The sequence below is a fragment of the Aotus nancymaae genome, unplaced genomic scaffold, assembly GCF_030222135.1.
Source record: "Aotus nancymaae isolate 86718 unplaced genomic scaffold, 86718_ANA_hifiasm-v0.15.2.pri h1tg000018l, whole genome shotgun sequence".
Lineage (NCBI taxonomy): Eukaryota > Metazoa > Chordata > Mammalia > Primates > Aotidae > Aotus > Aotus nancymaae.
Genome location: NW_026988430.1, coordinates 3332481 through 3348311, shown reverse-complemented (window position 1 = coordinate 3348311; position 15831 = coordinate 3332481). Strand labels below are relative to the sequence as shown.

At 43.8% G+C, this 15831-nt stretch overlaps 1 protein-coding gene across 4 annotated transcripts in view; it reads left to right on the top strand.

Moving 5' to 3' along the window:
- The window catches only part of SMG6 (SMG6 nonsense mediated mRNA decay factor), a 235588-nt gene that overhangs the window by 101254 nt on the left and 118503 nt on the right, over window positions 1–15831 (top strand). The window lies entirely within an intron of this gene.

The window sequence follows — 15831 nt, the reverse complement described above, 5'->3', positions numbered from 1 at the left end:
TTGAGCCACCGCGCCCAGCCTATCTATTTATTTTTTTTTGGTAGAGATGGGGTTTTGCCATGTTGGCCAGTCTGGTCTCGAACTCCTGGCCTCAGGTGATCCACCCAACTTGACCTCTCAAAGTGCTGGGATTACAGGCAAGAGCCACCATGCCCAGTCTATTACTATTATTAAGACAGAGTCTTATTCTGTTGCCCAGGCTGGAGTGCAGTGGCATGATCTCAGCTCACTGCAACTTTTGCCTCCCAGGCTGAAGCAGTCTTCCTACTTCAGCTTTCTGGGTAGCTGGGAGTATAGGCATGTGCCACCATGTCTGGCTAATTTTTTTATTTTTAATAGAGGTGTGCTTTTCCCATGTTGCCTATTTTGGCCACAAACTCGGGGGCTCAAGCGATCCACTTGCTTCGTCCTCCCAGTGTTGGAATTATAGGCTTGAGCCACCATGCCCAGCTGGAAGTGTTATTATTAAAAGATATGTCCCTTACAGAGCGTCTAGATCAGGAGGCTAGCTAGTACCTTACCAGGTTTCTAGTCACCTTCATTTCGTGCTGCTTTCTCACTTTCTTCCTTGGCATAATTGCTTTATCTAACTATTATTCTCCTGACTTCTACGTTAAAACTAGATGCACCACAGTGGATGGGGTTGGATGAAGAGCAGTTTGGTTTGGACATTGATCATGGGTTGCAAGGCCTTGAGGATCCATTTTGGGATGAGTTTTTGGAGCAGAGTCAGATGAATGTGCAGATCTGGATATTGACAAGGAATCCACCAAAGAATTGTGCCTTCTCATTGGTCTTATTTTTCAGTACTGACTGAACTCTCAAAGTTTGTTTGATGATTCTAATCTTTACATTCTGGAAGCTTCCTGAAAGAGCAACTTCTCAGAAGGCCTCCAAGAGGTCCTTTCTATTCTAAGTACCTTTCTGTCTCACGTATCTCAGAATTGTTTTATTTTTGACATTGTATACAAGCTCTGTCAGACTTTTAAAAATCCTTAGCTGGGCATGGTAGCACATGCCTGTGGTCCCAGTTACTTCAGAGGCTGAGGTGGGAGGGTCACTTGAGCCTGGGAGGTCGAAGCTGCAATGAGCTGTGACCATGCCACTGAACTCCAGCCTGGGCAACAGAGCAAGACTCCATCTCTTTAAAAAAAAAAAAAATCCTTTAGGAAGCCATAAAATGAAAAGAAATTAAGTTAATTTGTTAAAATGAAAGCTGCACACTTCTCTGCCCCTCTGCCTGCCATGTCAAAGGAGCTTTCCCTGAATTGGTGTGTCTACAAAAGTACTCCTGAAGTTTCATCCCAGCAGAGGTAGTTTTCAAGGTGTATGTCTGAATCAGCTGCTAAATCTCTCCTTGATTTATCAAAAGTGATATAGCTGTATTTATTCCTTCTCACTGTTACAGGGAAACTTCCTTCTAGACTAGCTAATGGATATGCCTCTTAGGAAGCCTCTTTCATATCACTTCTCCTCCAGAACCTTAGATAACTTTTGACACAAGACACCTCATATCTGCTGTATGGGATTCCATACGGACTACCTGTCTTGTGTAATTAAAAAGCTACCATCCTTTTCTCCTCTTCCTTTGCTTTTCCTCACATGTTGGGAAAGAGGCAAGCTTCCCAAAACCTCTGGCAAGCAGTGTAGAAGCAGAAATCCTGTCCTACAAGATCTGCTTGTAACGCTTCCAAATGAGACGCTGGAATGGCAGGCCCTTGTTCTCCTGGGCCCCATTACTATGGGCCTCGTCCAGTGCCAGCATGCTCTTCCGCTGACAGCAGCTCTGCTTGCCCAAGAGGGGACGTGTATTGAATAACTCTGGGATCAGGCAGTAGCCTGTGAGTGACAAAAATGTCAATCTAGAGACACAGCTGAGGTGGAAATGGCCAAAGTGTGTTTTGACTGGAAACTTATTTATTTATTTATTTATTTTCCAGGAAATCTATTGGAGTACCATTTCTAACATGGCAGGGTTATTTCCTGGAAAAAGTTAAGCGCTCATTTAGAACTGTTTTCATTTTTTCTTATAGAGAGTAGATGGTTTGCTGTCTGTCTTGCCAGGATGTATTGATAGAGCCCCAGGACATTTCTTAGCCCTAGAGCTCTATATAAAGAAGGAAAAGCCAAGCTGTCCTCTGGAGGGGGCCTAGCACTTCTGGAGATCATTTTCTCACCTTCGGAAGGTAGCAATTGTGTTCTAATGCTGTAAAGAGCTTTGGAATCAAACTGATTGAGGGTTAGAATTCCCTACTCAGCCACTTGCCAGCTGTGTGACCTTGTTGAAGAAAGTTTACTTACCCTCTCTGAGGTTTAGCTTCTTTGTACATAAAACAGGGTTAGTAGTGCCAATTCTCAAGGTTTTTCTGAGTGTTAAATTAGATAACATACACAAAACCCCTTGCCCAAGGCTTTGTTACATACTAAGCACTCAGTGGATGTCTAGTTTTCTTTATCAAATTAGCCTGTAGTTATGAACTCTTCACACTTCAAGTGAGGGGTCAGACTAATGTGTTTCTGAATGTCATTACTCTATTTCTTTTTTTCCTTTTTCGACATGGTCTTGCTCTGTCACTGTGTCAGGCTGGAAGGCAGTGATATGATAGCTAACTGTAGCCTTGAACTTCCGGGCTCAAGGCATCTTCCCACCTTAGCCTCCTAAGTAGCTGAGACTATAGACACCTGCCACCACTGTCAGCTAATTTTTAATTTTTTTTCTGCTAGAGATAGGATCTCACTATGTTGCCTAGGCTGGTCTCAAAACTCCTGGACTCATGTGATACTCCTCTCTTGGCCTCCCAAAGTGCTAGGATTACAGGTGTGAGCCTGTTTTTGACATTCAAATGATTAAGTAGTTTGTTCCTTTTTAATGTTGAATAGTCTTCACTGTGTGGATATACCACAATCTGTTTATCCATTCACTTGTTGATGGATATTTGGTGTTTTTTTCTCCAGTTTTTAACCTTCATGAGTAAAACTCCTGTGAACATTCTTTGCGTGCATGTATGCTTTCATTTTTGGGAATAAATACTTGGGAGTTATAGAGCTGGGTCATTTGGTGCTTAACTTTTTTTTTTTTCTTTGAAATGTCTCACTCTGCTGCCCAGGCCAGAGTGCAGTTGCATGATCTTGGCTCACGACAACCTCCTCCTCCTGGGTTCAAGTGATTCTGCTGCCTCAGCCTCTCAAGTAGCTAAGATTACAGGTGCATGCTGCTACACCTGGCTAATTTTTGTATTTTTAGAAGACACAGGGTTTCACCATGTTGACCAGGCTGGTCTCGAACTCCTGGCCTCAAGTGATCTACCTATCCCGGCCTCCCAAAGTGCTGAGATTACAGGCATGAGCCACTGTGCCTGGCCTGGTGTTTAACTTTTTAAGATACTGCCCAGCTGTTTTCCAAAGTAGTTGTATTATTTAACATTCTTATTTTTTTTTTAGATGAAGTCTGGCTTTGTCGTCCAGGCTGGAGTGCAGTGGTATGATCTCAGCTCACTACAACCTCCGCCTCCCAGGTTCAAGCTATTCTCCTGCTTCAGCCTCCCACATAGCTGGGATTACAGTACCTGCCACCACACCTGATATTTTTTGTACTTTTAGTAGAGACGGGGTTTTACCATGTTGGTCAGGCTGGTCTCGAACTTCTAACCTCAAGCCATCCACCCACCTCAGCCTCCCAAAGTGCTGGGATTACAGGTGTGAGCCACCACGCCCGGCCTTATTGAACATTCTTAAAGCAATGTGTGAGAATTTCAGTTACTTGACATCCTCTTCAACATTTGTTGTTGTTTGTCCATCTTTTGTATTATAGCCATCCTATTGGGTGTGCAGTTGTATGTGTGATTTTGATCTGCATTTCCCTATTGATTAGAATGTTGAGCATATTTTCATGTACCTACCTGCTATCCATAGATGATCTTTGTCCAATTTTTTGTTTATTTTACTAAGTTGAAAGAGTTCTTTATAGACCTCAGTTCTGAGTCCTTTGTCAGATGTATCTTTTACAATTATTTTCTCCCAGTGAGAAAATTTTTTTTAGCTATCCTTTTCATTTTGTCTTTTGAAAAGCAAACATGTTTGATTCTGATGAGATCACCTACTAAAACGTTTTTTATTTATGGATATATTAGAAAAGGGACTATTTATCAGAGTGTTGCTGTTGATGCTACCAATTAAAAAATAAATATTGGGCTGGATATGGTGGTTCACAACTGTAATCCCAGCACATTGGGAGTCCAAGGCCGAAGGATCACTTGAGCTCAGGAGTTTGAGACCAGGAGGTGGGAGGATTGCTTGAACCTGGAAAGTTGAGGCTGCAGTGAGCTCTGATTGTGCCACTGCACTCCAGCCTGGGAAATAGAGCAAGAGCTTGTCTCACTGATTAATAAATTAATTAATTAATTAAAGTTGTGTGTGTGTGTCTGCATGTATATATCTCGGGCTAGTTGCAATGGCTCTTGCCTCTAATTCTAGCACTTTGGGAGGCTGAAACAGGAAGATCACTTGAGGCCAGGAATTTGAGACCAGCTTGGGCAACAAAACAAGACCCTGTCTCTACAAAAACTTTTTTTTTTGACCAGGCATGATGGCTCTCACCTGTAATCCCAGTACTTTGGGAGGCCAAGGTGGGTGGATCACTTGAGGTCAGGAGTTTGAGACCTGCCTGGCCAACATAGTGAAACCCTGTCTCTACTAAAAATACAAAATACAAAAATTAGCCGGGCGTTGTGGTGGGCAAATCCCAGCTACTCGGGAGGCTGAGGCAAGAGAATCGCTGGAACCTGGGAGGCGGAGGTTGCAGTGAGCAGAGATTACGCTGCTGCACTCCAGCCTGGGCGAGAGAGTGAGACTCTGTTTTGAGACTCTGTTTTTGAGTCTCTCTCTCCCAGGCTGGAGTGCAGCGGCACAGTCTCAGTTCATTGCAGCCCCACCTCCCGGATTCAAGAGATTCTCCTGCCTCAGCCTCCTGAGTAGGTGGGACTACAGGCATGTGCCACCAGACCTGGCTAATTTTTGTATTTTTCGTAGAGATGGGGTTTCACCATGTTGCCCAGACTGGTCTCGAATTTCTGGCCTCAAGTGATCCACCTGCCTCAGCCTCCCAAAGTGCTGGGATTATAGGCATGAGCCACTGCGCCTGGCCTGCCAAAAAAAAAAAAAATTTTTTTAAGTCAAATAAAAATAATTTTTTTTTTAATTTTACTATTTATTTATTTATTTTTGAGACGGAGTCTTGCTCTGTCACCCAGGCTGGAGTGCAGTGACATGATCACTCCATAATACTGCAGCCTCAACCTCCTGATCTCAGACAGGGTCTCACTATGTTGCCCAGGCTGGTCACTGTGTTCTCTAGGCTGGTCTTAAATTCCTGGGCTCAAGTGTTGCTCCCACCTCAGCCTCCCACAGTGTTGGGATTATAAGCATCAGCCACCGTACCTGGACTTTTTGTTTATTTGGCTTTTTAAAATATAAGGCAGGATCTCACTGTGTTACCCAGGCTGGTCTCAAACTCCAGGGCTCAAGTGATCCTCCTGCCTCAGCCTCCCAAAGTGCTGGGATTATAGGTATGAGCCACTGCACCTGGCCAAAAGTAAATACCTTAATATCCATCTGGTTGATGATCCAAACCAACAGTGAAAATGCCTGAGTAGTTTCATTTATGAAGAAAACAGTACTCAGACTCATGTTTGATGTACCTTATTTTTGAGAAGCAAGAACATTTTTAAACTGCTCACTCAGTTTCTGCAAGTCATTAATCATCTTTCTTCACTTTCTCATCAGCCTCACTTTGTGCTGCTTGATGTGGAATTTACTGCCGGTGATTCATAGCCTTTATGGTGAAATTCTCTTGCTTTACTCCTTATTCTTTAGACAGAAGATCTGTCTTCAGTGAACTTTTCCTTCTTCTTCCTCTTCTTCTTCTCCTTCTCCTTCTCTTTCTCCTTCTCCTTCTCCTCCTTCTTCCTCTTCCTCTTCCTCTTCCTCTTCCTCTTCCTCCTCCTCTTCTTCTTCTTCTTCTTCTTCTTCTTCTTCTTCTTCTTCCTCTTCTCCTCCTCCTCCTCCTCCTCCTTTTCTTTTCTTTTCTTTTCTTTTCCCTTTTGGTTACCCCTGACAGTTTCTTGTTCAAGTCAAGTGAGGAGCCACAATTGGGCATCTCCACCAGCTCAGGCCAGGCAGCAGACCATAATAAGGGGTTCCAGCATCTGGACAGGGTAATCGGCTACTGTTAATTGAGAAAGTATCACCCAAATGACTGACTAACCCTTTTCTATGTAAAGGTTTCTGGAATGCTGTGTCCGATCTTTTTGGGTTTTATTTGGGTTTACTTTTTTTGTTGTGTTTACTTGTTTTAAGCTTTTTATTTTGAAATAATGATAGATTCACAGGAATTTGTTTTAAAAATGTACAGTAAGGTCTTACGCACCTTTCACATCTCCTTCCCCATTTTTAGTATCTGCATAACTTTAGTATATCTCAATATCGTGAAATTGACATTGCTATCCACTGACTTTAATCAGATTTCACAAGTTGTCTTGCACTTGTGTGTGTGTGATTCTGTGTCATTTTATCACACATGTAACTTCATGTAACTATTACCATAATCAAGATGCAGAGCTTTTCCAACACTCAAAGCCCCTTCGTGCTCTACGCTTTAGAACCATCCCTGCCTCCTTCCAGCCCCCATTATGAAACCCTGGCAACCACTAATCTGTTTTCCATCTCTATAAATATATTATTTCAAGAATATTATATAAATGGGATAATATATAACCTTTTGAAGTTGGCTTTTCACTAAGCATAATTTCCTGGAGTCTATTCACCTTATGTGCATATCAGCTGTTCATTCCTTTTTATTGCTGAGTAGTATTCCCTGGTATGGATATTTCACAGTTGTTTAACCATTCACCAATGAAAAGACATTTGGGTTGTTTCTAGTTTGGGGCCATTATGAATAAAGTTGCTATGAACATTTACATACAGGTTTTTTTTTCCAAACGTAAGTTTTCATTTCTCCAGGATAAAGCCCCAGAGTTCAATTGCTGGATCATATCATAAGTACATTTTTAGTTTTAGAAGAAACTGCCAAACTGTTTTCCAGAACAGCTATACCACTTTACATTCCAGCAGCAGTGTGCATGTGATCTGATTTCCCAGCATCCTACCAATATTTGATTGGTGGTGGTACTGTTTTTTATTTTAGCCATTCTGATAGATCTGTAATGAGATCTCACTGTAGTTTTAATTTCCATTCCCTAATGGCTAATTATATTGAACATCTTTGCTTGTGCTTATTTTCTATTTGTATATCCTCTTTGATGAAATATCTGTTTATGTCTTTTGCCCATTTCTAAATGTATTGTTGTTTTCTTACTGTAAAGTTTTGAGAGGTCTTTTTTTATTTTTTGGTTTGTGTTTGTTTTTCTTTATGTGTTGTTTTTTTGAGACAGGGTCTCTGTCACCCAGGCTGGAGTGCAGTGACACTGTCATGGGTCACTGCAGCCTTGATCTTCCAGGCTCAAGCGATCCTCCCACTTCTGCCTCCCAAGTAGCTGGGACTACAGGCGAATGTTACCACATCCAGTTAATTAAAAAAATTTTTTTTAGAGAGACTTAATCTTGCTTTGTTGCCAGGGCTGGTCTCAAACTCCTGGGCTCAAGCAATTCTCCCACCTTGGCCTCCCAGCATGCTGTAATTACAGGCGTGAGCCACTGTGCCTGGCCAGGCTTTAAGAGTTTTTTATATATAATCTAGATACTAGTTCTTTGGCAGATATGTGGTTTGCAAATACATTTTCCTAGCCTGTCATTGGCCTTTCCATCTTCTTACAAGGTCTTTTGCAGTATAAATTTTTAATTTTTATGAAATCCAGTATATCAGTTTTTCCTTTTATGGACTGTGCTTTTGACATTAAGTCTTAGAACTGTTAATCCTAGGTCCTGAAGATTTTCTTCCACTTTTTTCTAAGAGTTTTATGGTCCTATGTTTTATATAGTCTTTGATCTATTATGAGATAATTTTTGTGTAAGTGTGAAAGTTAGGTCAAGGTTTTGTTTCTTTATTTTTTTGCATACGGATGTCTAATTGCTTCAGTACCATTTGTTGAAAAGCCATCTCTTCTTTTAATTTTAGTAGAGATGAGGTCTGGCTGTGTTGTTTACATTAGTCTCAAACTCCTGGTCTCAAGCAGTCCTGCCTTGGTCTCCCAGATTGCTGAGATTATAGACATGAACCATGCCCGGCCCCTTTCTTCATTAACTTAACATCAGGAAGAATTTATCCCACGTTATTCTTTCTCAAAATTGTTGTAACTATTCTAGATCCTTTGCTTTTCCAGATAAGCTTTAGAATAAGCTTGTCTTTATCTACATAAAACATTCCTAAGTTTTTGATAGCAATTGCATTAAGCCTATAGATCTATTATCTACATAAAACTCTCCTAAGATTTTGATAGCAATTGCATTAAACCATTAACTGACATCTCTATAATGCTGAGTCTTTCAGTTAATGAACATGGTAAATCTCCCCAGTTTTTAGGTTGTCTGATTTTCCTGGGCTTTTTTTTGAGATGGAATCTTCTTCTGTCGCCCAGGCTGAAGTGCAGTAATGTGATATCGGCTTACTGCAACCTCCGCCCCCGGGTTCAAATGATTCTCCTGTTCCTGCCTCAGCCTCCTGAGTAGCTGGGATTACAGTCTCACACCACCACACCTGGCTAATTTTTGTATTTTTAGTAGAGACAGGGTTTCACCATGTTGACCAGGCTGATCTTGAACTCCTGACCACAGGTGATCCACTCCCAAAGTGCTGGGATTAGAGGCATGAGCCACCACACCTGGCTTTGTCTTTAATTTTCATCAGCATTTTCAGATTTTTAGCATAGAGTTTCTGTATGAACGTTCTGTTAGACTTATACCTGCATATTTCATTTTCTTTGGTACTGTTGTAAATGAGTCATGTTTTTCGTTTTGGTTTCCATGTGGTCGTCGTCTCAGAGCTTACAGGACTGTGGTTGGAGTAGTCCAAGTTTTTCATATTCAGAGCAGAAGAGAGAGGAGCAATTGGAGTGTGAGACTGGAGTCACAGGGATTTGAAAATCAGATATGCAAACAATGTGTCCATGAGATCAGACAAAACTGGATTCAGATCCCAGCTCTGGCACTTACTAGCCTGTGTTATTGGGCAGATCAGTCAGCCTCTCTGAGCCTGTTTCCTCAGATGTGAAAAAGGAGAATAATACACAAACCTGTTGTCAAGCTTTGAGATAATGCATGTAAATATTCTTTGCCTAACATAGGTCTCAGAGTACCTTAGTTATAATGTCTGGCCACAGTGGAATCATGTCATTCCTGGTTAGATCCACAAGTGAGAGAGGCAAGTGTGCCTACTATTATGAGCAGCAAATGTTTCTTGAACCTCTTTATGGTGCTAATTTTCAAGGATGTGAAGTCTTGACATAGCTCTTGCCCTCAAGGGGCTTATAATTCTGTTGCGGAAACATACTGTATATGTAAAAATTCCAGGACAAGGTATTGCTGTTAAGTTCCAAATAGATGGGCAGACAGTGTGCATGCATCAGAGAACCTTCTCTGGGTTTTGCTTACCCTTTTGTACCCTGTCCATTGAGGTGGCTTCTGGATGTTGTTGATGAGAATGTGTGGAGGTGGGAGAGGGTGTGTACAGATTTAGGGGAAGGGTGTCATGTGGGAATATGTAATTAATTTTTATACTTTCCCCAGTAAACCATCGACCCTTTTTATGATGTCATGAGGGATTCCTTAATTTTGCAGCTGCTTCCTGATTACGTCAGAGAGGAGCCTCTCACCCCACAGCCTGGAGCTGTACTCATACAAGAACTGGAAACAAATGAAGTGCTGAATATCTAATGGCTTCCACAGGGAGCGCCAGTTCAGACTTCCCAGGCCTCCTCTTGCTAGGTCTTCCTCAAGTATTTCTGACGCCCTGAAGTGTCTTTGTTCTGGAAAGACTGGACTTGGCCCAGAGCCAAGAGGGAGGGGGCCTGGGGACTCTTCTACACACATGCACCTCTCTCCTTCCAGGTGTTTGGCAGTCCTGAGTTTCTGCCCCTTTCTTGGATCTCGTTTGGTGAGTCGTTAGTCTTGAGTTTTTAGGATCCTCCGGAACCTGCCGAGAATATCTGTGAGAGTCTCTGACCTGTTCCAGCAGTCTTCACCCCTACTTCCCCCCTCAACAGCATTATTTCCACCTTCTTTTGATTTTTCTTTTCTTTCTTTTTTTTATTTTGGTAGAGACAGGGTCTCACCATGTTGCTCAGGCTGGTCTCGAACTACTGGGCTCTCAAGCAGTCCTCCCACTTCACCATCCCAAAGTGTTGGGATTACACACATGAGCCACCACACCTGGCCTCTTTTGATTTTCTTGCTGCAGTAATTTTTTATGAAGTGCTTTACCTATAATTTCTCTTGCTTCAAACAAGTTCATGCTCTCTTAGCTTCCCAACTGGTCTCTCTCATTGTTACCTTTCTCCAGCTACCCTGATTAGCCCTAAATGCTTTAGCCAGATAAATCTTTATAAAATATTCCCTCTTTGCTTCATTCAAGAACTTGAGTGGGTGCTCCCTCACTGTTGAGTCAAGTTCACACGCAGTACTTGCATGCCTCAAGCAGTATATGTGGTCCCTCCTGCATCTACCAACTCCATCACTATTCGTCTCTTCCAGCCCAGCTTAGAAATGGTCTCTTCCGGCCGAGCATGGTGACTCATGCCTCTAATCCCAGCACTTTGGGAGACCGAGGCAGGTGGATCACTTGAGGCTAGGAGTTTGAGACCAGCCCGGCCAACATGGTGAAACTGTGCGTGCCTGTAATTCCAGCTACTTGGGAGGCTGAGTGGGGGAATTGCTTGAACCCAGGAGGCAGAGGTTACTGTGAGCCAAGATTGCACCAATCTGGATGACAGAGTGAGAATCTGTCTCAAAAATAAATGTAAAAATCAAGGTCTCTTCCATGAAACCTTCTTCGATACATGCTAGCTGAAATGATTTTCTTTCTTTCCGGTGACAGAAACACACCTCACTTCCATCTTCCTTACATTGTCTTGACTTAGAGTTACTTGAATATGTATGTATTCTTCCTGTCTTCCTTACTAGATTATCATCTTCTTGTAGACAGGATCCTACTTTCCTTTATATCCTCCACAGTTGGGCACTCAAGTGTTTTCAGAATTAATGGGAGAAGTCATTTTGTTAGGAGATTGAGATTTCCTTTGCCTCCATATCTCCCTACTTTCAGAAGAGCTTTAGAAGAAACCAGTTTTACAATCTTGGAAAATCCGAATGGAACACTGACAATGAGGGCTCCTAGGGAGGAAACACTGCTCTCCACCTTCTTCTGTCTTGTCTTGGTGCATTAGGCCGTTCTTGCATTGCTACAAACAAATACCTAAGACCGTATAATTTAGAAAGAAGAGAGGTTTCATTGGCTTACAGTTCTGCAGGCTGTACATGAAACATGTTGGCTTCTAGGGAGGCCTAAGGAAGGCTACAATCACAGCAGGTGAAAGGGGAGCAGGCACTTCACATGGCGAAAGCAGGAACAAAGAGTGGGGCGGTGCTACGTACTTTTAAAAGGCCAGATCTCGCAGGAATTCACTCACTACCACAAAGGCAGCACCAAGCCATGAGGGATCCTCCCCCCATGATCCAGACACCTCCCACCCAGCCCCATCTCCAGCACTGTGGATTATATTCAACATGAGATTTGGGTGGGGACAAATATTCATGCCATGTCACTTGGCTATATCAGTTTAGGGAAATGTTATGACTTTATACTCAGTCAGCCTCTGTTTTGCCATCGTGCATGAATAATGCTTGGGTGTATTAGTGCCTGATTCTGCTGACTCATTCGTTCTGCTCCTCAGGGAATGAAATGATGAAAAGGCATCTCTGCTTTTGCTCTGAGATTTTGTTCTTGTCTGGTCTTATACAGCGACTGCTTCCTCTACCTCCTCTTCAGCTAGCAGCTGCCACAGGGAACTCTGTGGCTCAAGCAGCAGCAGCTGAAAGATGCTCTCACTGCCCACTTCCTGTAGACAAGGAGGTTTTGGTGGGCTGCTCAGGAACTGTGCCAGCCTTGTGTCTGACTTGTAACTGACTCATGAGAAAAGCAGCTTTATGTTGGAAAGATAAGGGCCAACAAATCGCCTCCAGGTGGTGTTAGTTTGGAGGTGACTGACCATTCGTTTCTCTTCTTTGGGAGGAGACAGTGGGGAGGAAATTGGTGAGTAAGTGGTCTTGCCTGCATTTTTCTCCAGCTATGAGTGAAGTAGCTGAGCAGATAGTTGGTTCTCTGGGCTAGAATAGTTAGTGGAGCTCAGTGCCCTCTGAATCCCTGCTGCTGTCAGAGTACTAGACTTAGGTCTCATCCATCCTGTGTCTTCTCTTCATTGCTCTTCTTAGGCTCTTGCCAGGAAACGGGCCGTGTGCACAAAGGGAACTATGATAGTTCCATTGCTGCCAGATTTTTCTGTGACCAGCCAAACTCTATCCCACTGACACTGGTTTCCCTCAAATCTCTCCCTGACAAAAACATGGTACCCTGTCCTGGTGTTGATTAGAAGCAGTGGTTCTGAACCACCATCCCTTGGCTCAGCTTAGAGGGCCCAGGCAGGTGGGCCTGCCTCCCATCCCCTGCTCTTCCCTCTCCACCCCTCCTGCCTCACTCCCATTTCCTGCAGGAGGATGCTTTGCCATCCTGGAGCTGTCAGGCACAGCTTTGCTTTGGCAGCACCATCGCACACATACTGGTGGGAGACGGGACGTGTTTATCACTTTTCCTGGAGATTATCTGTTTAAGCACTTCTCTGACAGTTACAATAACAAGGGCAGTGTGTTGTGTTTCCCAGCAGAAGGACACTTGCTGTTGAAAGATGTATAGCACTAATTAGAAATACATAACATCCGGCCACATGGCAGCCTTCTCCCGGCCGCTCCATTTCCTGATTTCATGCAACTTTGACGACAGTTGGTTTATGTTTTCCATGAATATGTTCTCAGAAAAATGAGAAAGACTCCCTGTTATATAGGTGGAAGAAGAATATTTCTGTCCAAGCAGGTATTTGGCCATAGAAATAATAGGAGCTGTGGTCACCTGCCCACATGTGGGAAGGGGCAGAACCAAGTTCAGACTCAGGTAACTTTCTTAGTAAGAAATATTTCTGTCTGACTTCCTTAGCCAAAACTATTACCCTAAACCCTTGAGCAAGGCGGCTTTTGGAAAGAAGGGAAAAGGCTGTTTCACAATGTTAATGAGTTCCTCAGCTCATGTCATGCTCCTGCTACCTGACACAAAGCCAGAGGAACCCAGGCAAATACCAAGGCAAACAATGCCTTTTCCTCCCCCACCCACATCACTTGTTGGCTTGGCCCAGCCCAACCCTAGGGATATATATGGGCATTCGTCAGACTAGGGCCAGTTTCCTAGGTCTAGCCCCAAAGTGGGTGGACTCTGGGAACCTGGATGCTGTTTTCCTACCCGCTTGTGTAATGGCGAATGCTTTCAAGGAGTCGTGTCTGATGGTTTCCAGCCTGCAGAAGCCCATCCCATGGAGATACTATGCACTTAGTGCATTTTGCCCTTGGGGCACTGGGCCCAAGTTGCCATGGTTACTTGGATAAATAACAATTTTCTTTACCCTATTGAAAGGTCCTAAGGTTGCAGAGACCATGTTTTATTTGTAGCTGTTTGCTCCGTGATACCTTGTACAGAGTCTAGCACATTCTACATGCTCAGTATGTGCTTGAGGTACCACTGATCCGTGGAGAGGGACAGGCCTTCCAGGAGGTACTCCAGATAGCATGGCCAGTCAGAGGTCTGACCAGCACTTAGAGATGTTGACCCCTCGATTGTTTGTAAAATCTCCACCTGCTTACGGCAGAGCACCTTACTGGTTAATACTCTGCATCAGATGGACCAGACACATAAGCAGGCAGTGTTATCAAACCTTTCTTCAGGAGGGCCTGGGGGGTGGGGGGGTCGAGGTGACATAACTGTCACCAAGGACAGAGCAGTCATGAAGCTGCCTTCTAGCTGCTGCCCTGGAGGTGGCTCAGTGCTTTCAGATCTGTACCAAAGAGACTCCATTTGTTGCTACTTTGCCTGGTCTCCAGACCTTACTGCAGGAGCTTTTAAAAAAGGACCCCACCTGGAGTCTACAAGGACCACAGATCCCATTGTTCTAAAGCAGTTCATTCTCCCCTTTGAGCCCTAGTCCCCCACCTTGAGCTCCGAGACACAGTCTAGCTTGAGATTGCCATTTGTCATAAAAATAGAAATAGGCTTGGTGAAAGAAATCTCCCGTCTTCTCCTTGTCCAGGCTAATGAGGGTATCTTATTGTAGCCTTGTGCTTCATGAAATCCCAGTCTCTTGAAGCCAGGACATCCCCCTCCATCCCTGCTAGCCTTCTGAGTACAGGTAACTTCTGCCTAGTTGATGAGGGGCACTAATGTTTACTCAGAGTGTCAGCTGCCAGGCTGTGGGCTTCATTTGTCCTCTTCCAGCTCCCTCTGTTCTGGACTCACTCCTCCTTCCCAGCTCTGTTGCTAGTTAGAGGCGGAATGTCGTCTGGGCGTGGCAGTGGCCTGGACTGAGCCAGGCGGCACTGACAGTGCTGGTGCCTGTTGGGAGGGTGAAGGGGAGAAGTTGGTAACTTTTCTCGACAACTTACATGTCTTCCCCTTTCCTGCTTGCCATCCTCCCTCTTCTTGGCTCTTGGATCTTGTTTTCTTTGTAACAGAGGTTTAGGGTCTTAACAGGACAGGAATGAGAGAGTGGTGACCTATTCTAATCACATGGATTGTTACCACTTCCTTAACTGCCTGCCACAGTTGAGTTGGAAAGTTAGAGGGTGACATTCGGGACCAGTCGGCATCAGGAAGGATGGTGGGAAAGCCACAATTGCTACACGGATGCTATTCATATGTTGGGCCATTCTGAGCAGCAGCCTGCTCCTTCTTACGCCAGTACTTTCAAAAGTGGTTTGGGGCTGGCTTTGTGTACCCCTATCATGCTTGCTCCTGGGTAAAGATGGTAAGGAATCACAGGGGTTGGGTTACATCTTCCGGAGTAACAACTTCAGTTGGGCCCCATTTACAAGACTAGTGAACTGATGAGAGGGCTCCCCTTGGCTATTGAGGTTAAAATACAGGCAGGGATAGAGATCAGACATGTAGCTAATTATCCTTTTAACACTTAGAGATTTTGAGAGTTCTCCTGTATTAGAGAGGGAATTAACAGATTAGCTGCTGCCAGAACTAGTGAGCCTGGCCCCTGATTCTGTCTCCTGTGGGTATGTGGTGTCTCCTCCTCGGAGGCTGTGTGTTGGACTGCTGCCTTTTGTGTGTCACCAGCTCCTCTCAAGGTCAGATGGCGTGGCTTTCAGGGAAGGCCACTGATGAACAGTAGGGACAGGTAGGTTTTTGGGAATATGTCACATAGCTCCCACCAAAGAGTAATTCTGCCCACCAAAAAGATGGCTCCTTTCGGTGACCTGCAGCCAGAAGGAAGTTAACCAGGCTGAAAAAGTAACGGAAGGAGGGTACTGGTATTGGGAGCCAGATTTATTTTTTTGCGGTAGGGGAAGGAATTTGTGAAAACAAAAACCAACACTGATTAAGTGCTTATTATGTGCCAAGACTATTCTGCATAAAATTAACTCATTCCATGAAAATAGGTTATTTGTGTTGTGTGTTTTCTTAGGAGGAGGGACATAGAGGAAGTAAGGATGGAACAAAGGTTGGTGATTCAAGAGGATCGTTTTTAAATGTGTATTTTTCCAATCTTAATTGAAGAC